This window comes from Dromiciops gliroides, chromosome 4 (assembly GCF_019393635.1).
Source record: "Dromiciops gliroides isolate mDroGli1 chromosome 4, mDroGli1.pri, whole genome shotgun sequence".
NCBI classification, from domain to species: domain Eukaryota; kingdom Metazoa; phylum Chordata; class Mammalia; order Microbiotheria; family Microbiotheriidae; genus Dromiciops; species Dromiciops gliroides.
The window spans coordinates 240,684,617-240,689,193 of record NC_057864.1 but is presented as its reverse complement, the minus strand read 5'-3'; the positions used below and the strand labels follow the sequence as shown (position 1 = coordinate 240,689,193).

The window sequence follows — 4,577 nt, the reverse complement described above, 5'->3', positions numbered from 1 at the left end:
TTGTAATATGGAATAACAGCAGCAACTACCTTACAGCGTTGTTGTGAGGCTCAAATAAGGTAACAAATCAAAAAGCTCTTTGCAGACCTTAAAGTGCTACACACAAATGCTAGTTATTATATAATGAATGGTTTGAAGCAACTAGGGATGTTTAATTTGGAGAAGACATGGGGGAAACACAAGACAGGTCTTTAAATATTTTCAGGGCTTTGATTCGATTAGACTTGCTTTAGATTGCTTTATTTAAGAGTTGGGAGATGAAAGAGATGTGGAACTAACAAGCAACAAACTTCCTAATTTCCCTCCCACCTATTTCCCTCAAAAATCTGTTTATGAATATCTGAAATCTTGGTTCCATCCTTCCCTGTTCCTTAATACTCCCTGGATATAGAGAGCTCAGTCAACCAACTCCTAGACCTGAAAACAATTTGTTGGGTTCCTCCTCTCTCTATTCTCTCACCTCCTCTGCCCAAGGATGGGCTTGCCCTTCAGCTTGAATGTATGGTGGAGCCCAGAGAGGAAACAGGGAGAGGGGAGAATGCATCCCCCTCTGTGAAGGGAGCTGGGGAATAAAGAGTAGTGAAATGAGGGCCCCCATAGCTCGGATGACTGAAAGGAGGGCCGGGAGCTAGGGGGAAAGGCATAGGTCCCCCAGGGAAGGACCCAGCTGCCTCAAAATCCTCTCGGGGTGAGTTGCTGTTGCTGCGCTTGCCCTTCTGACGCCGGTTACAGAACCAAACCCGGACATCTTTCTCAAGTCCCAGCTCCTCGGCAATATTGCTGATCTGTTGAAGTGTGGGCTTGGGGCACTGGAGAAACATGCTCTCCAAGTTTCCCCGAACTCCGTTCTCAATGCTTGTATGCTTCCTCTTTCTGGCTTGCTGAAGGACTGTCTCAGCCTTGCAAAGCTCCTGAAGGTGGTCATTGTCATTAGCTGCTTCTAGCCACTTCTGTAGCAGAGGTCTGAGCTTACACATGTTCTTGAAGCTGAGTTGTAGTGCCTCAAAGCGACAGATGGTAGTCTGGCTAAAAACCTTGCCAAAGAGAGCCCCCAAGGTTATCCCCACATCAGCCTGGGTATAACCCAGAGTGATCCTCTTCCGCTTTAGCTCCTTGGCAAACTGCTCCAGTTCCTCTGGGGAAGGGGTCTCCTGTGGCTGCTCGTCTCCACTCTCCACCGGCTCAATCTTGGTGACTCGAACTGTAGCGCCGGGCTCTGGGGAACTGGCTCTCTACCCCGGGACCTGTATCGCCGTCGGGGACCGCGATCTCCTGAGCAGGCTGAGCCATCACTCCCACATTGGGCTGAGGTTCACAGTAGACACCTCCTCCCCACATATCGTACAAGGGGTGGTACGGGGCCATTCCCCATCCGTCGGGTCCTGGTCCTGTCCCGGCCCCACCGGGTGGGCCTTGAAAGCCGGGCCAATTCCAAGTAGGTTCGGACCCTCCAGCCCCGCCACCGCCCGGCGGGGGCGAATAGTATTCAAGAGCCAGGTGTCCGGCCATGAGAAAGCAGGGCACCCCGACCAGGGGTTTTAAGGACTCTTAACTATGCTTTTAAACTTATTATTACTTATATATTAATGGCTATTTATATGATAATGGCTATTGTACCCATCTTGGCACTAAGCACTTATTATTAATTAATATTGTATATTGGTAAAGAATTGACCATGTGGCAGTTAAAACAAGCAGAAAAGCACAAATGCCATGTTGTCTCTCAGAGAGCATATGCCCTACAAACCTATTCTCTCCTAAGAGTTTGCACCAATTGACAGCAGGTCCAGGGAATCAAAAATTCAAAAAGATCAGGACAAGATTGAGATGACAATCCTCATGTGGTCTCAGTTTTTATCCTCATTTGATAGAGGCAAGTCACTATATACATTGATCAAAGCTAATTGGTTAGCATCATTCAATTCCATTGGTTGACATGGCTTGAAGTGGTACAAATTAAAATGATTTCTACCTATGACACAGGGAGGAAGTGTGCAAAAAGACTCTCATCAAAATTGTTCAAGGTAAAGTCCAGCATCCAGGTGTGGCCTAATCTCATCAGTCTCTCAATGAGCTGGACAAAAGAATTTATCTCCATTTCTATTGTACACATGGGGCTGTTCTCCAAAGCAGCTAAAATTCCTAAGAACTGGACTTTCTGGGGCAAGGGGGAGAAAGGGATAAAACTGGGTTTCTGGTTTCCCAAGAAATTCAATATTAATAATTATTTTCTTACAATCAGAAACACTGGCTGTAAAAAATGTTTCCCAGCTTTCTGATTTCATTATAATCTTTCTTCATTGCTTCTGTTTGTATAAAAACTTTTAATGTAATCCAAATTATCCATTTTGCATTTCATAATATTCTCTATCTCTTGTTTGTTCATAAATTCTTCTCCTCTCCATAGATCTGAGGTAAACTATTCTTTCCTCTCCTAATTTACATATGGTATTACCTTTATGTCTAAATCCTGTACACATTTTGACCTTATTTTGGCATACGGTGTAAGATGTTGGTCTATGCTTATTTTCTGCCTTACTATCTTCCAGTTTTCCCAACAGTTTTTGTCAAAGCATCAGTTCCTACCCCAGAAGCTAGAGTCTTCAGGTTTATCAAACAGTAGATTACTATAGTCATTTACTACTGTGTCTTGTGTTGCTAACTTATTCCACTGATCTACCATTCTTATTTCTTAACCAGTACCAAATAGTTTTCATGACTTACACTTTATAATATGACTTTAGATTTAGAACGGCTAGCCTACCTTCATGTGCATTTTTATTTTATTACTTCTATTGATATTCTTGGCCTTTTGTTCTTCCAGTTGAATTTTGTTATTATATTTCTAGCTCTGTAAAATAATTTTACATAGTCTTATTGGTATGACACTGAATAAGTAAATTAATTTAGATAAAATTATGATTTTTACTATATTAGGGCAGCCCATCCATGAGCAATTGATATTTTTCCAATTATTTAGATCTGATTTTATTTGTATGAAAAGGGTTTTGTAATTATATTCATAGAGTTCCTGGGTTTCTCTTGGCAGGTGGACTCAAAAATATTTTTTATTGTCTACTGTTATTTTAAATGGAATTTCTCTTTCTATCTCTTACTTCTAAGCCTTGTTGTTCATGTATAGAAATTTTGATGATTTATGTGGATTTACTTTATGTGCTGCAACTTTACTAAAGTTGTTCATTGTTTCAAGTAGTTTTTTAGTTGATTCTCTAGTATTCTCTAAGTATACCATGATATCATCTGCAAAGAGTAATAGCTTTATTTTCTCCTTGCCTATTTTAATTCCTTCAATTCCTTTTTCTTCTCTTATTGCTAAAGCTAACATTTCTAGTACAATATTGAATAAAAAAGTTGCTAATGGACATCCTTGTTTCACCTCTGATCTTATTGGAAATGCCTCTAACTTATCCCCATTACATAAAATGCTTGCTGATGGTTTTAGGTAGATAATGCTTATCATTTTAAGGAAAGCTCCATTTGTTCTTATGCTGTCTGGTGTTTTTTAATAGGAATGAGTGCTGTATTTTGTCAAAAGCTTGTGACTTTTTTTTTTTTTTTTGGTGAGGCAATTGGGGTTAAGTGACTTGCCCAGGATCACACAGCTAGTAAGTGTTGTATCTGACACTGGATTTGAACTCAGGTCCTCCTGACTCCAGGGCCGGTGCTCTATCCACTGTGCCACCTAGCTATCCTTGTGCCACCTAGCTGCCCTACCTTGTGACTTTTAAAGTTGAGTTCTGCTTGTAGGTTGCAGGGTCACCTGCTGCAAGCTTCTTATGCTACAGGCCAGGGGCCTGATCACTAGCTTTCTGCTCTGAGGCCTCTGTGGCTTGCAGAGTCCTCTCAGCCCTTGGCTTGCTCTCTGCCCTGGGATGGCTTGGCCTAGTTGTGCCTGTCCTGGCCTAGTTGTTCCTGTCCTCTGGGTGGTTCTGTAGCTGTCAGTTTGCCCTCTCACCTGGGGCTGATCGGTCTCACAACTGACCTGCTGTGCCAGCAGTCTGCTGAGCCAGGACCAAGTGGCCTCAGCTGTTGATCTGTGCTGTGGCCAAGAGCCTCCTGTTTACTTGCGCAGACACCCTCCTTGCTGAGCTATGCTGCACTGTGCTTCCCTTTCACTCAAGTGAGACAGACCTTTCCTGAAGTCTTCTAAATTATCTCAATGTGGAAGTTTGCGTTTCCCTGTATTTTTGTAGGTTCTGTAGATCCAGAATTTGTTTAGAGTCTTGATTTAATGTTGTTAATGAGGGAATCTTGGTAGAACTCAGGCAATTTCCTGGCTTCTCTCCACCATCTTGGGTCTGAACCTCTTTTGAGAGAACCTTGAGTATGCTTCTTGAAACAGAGAGTTGACAATCAAACCATTGACGGCTTTCCATAGGGAGTGCTAGTAAAACTATACACGGAAATTCAGCACCATAGTACCAGTGGCCCTTTAGACCTACCTAGGCCTGAGTTCTCTTATAAAGCCCAGGGCTTCAGGTATCCCCATCTGGATCATTCAGTGGAAGCTATAGAGGTAGACTATAAAGAGAAGGACTCTTGAAGATCAATATCTA

The 4,577-nt window shown here is 42.5% G+C and overlaps 1 pseudogene; it reads right to left on the bottom strand.

Annotated features, from left to right (window-relative positions):
• Positions 1–488: 488 nt before the first annotated feature.
• On the bottom strand, positions 489–1,509 carry LOC122726535 (annotated as a pseudogene).
• Between the last annotated feature and the right edge of the window lie 3,068 nt (positions 1,510–4,577).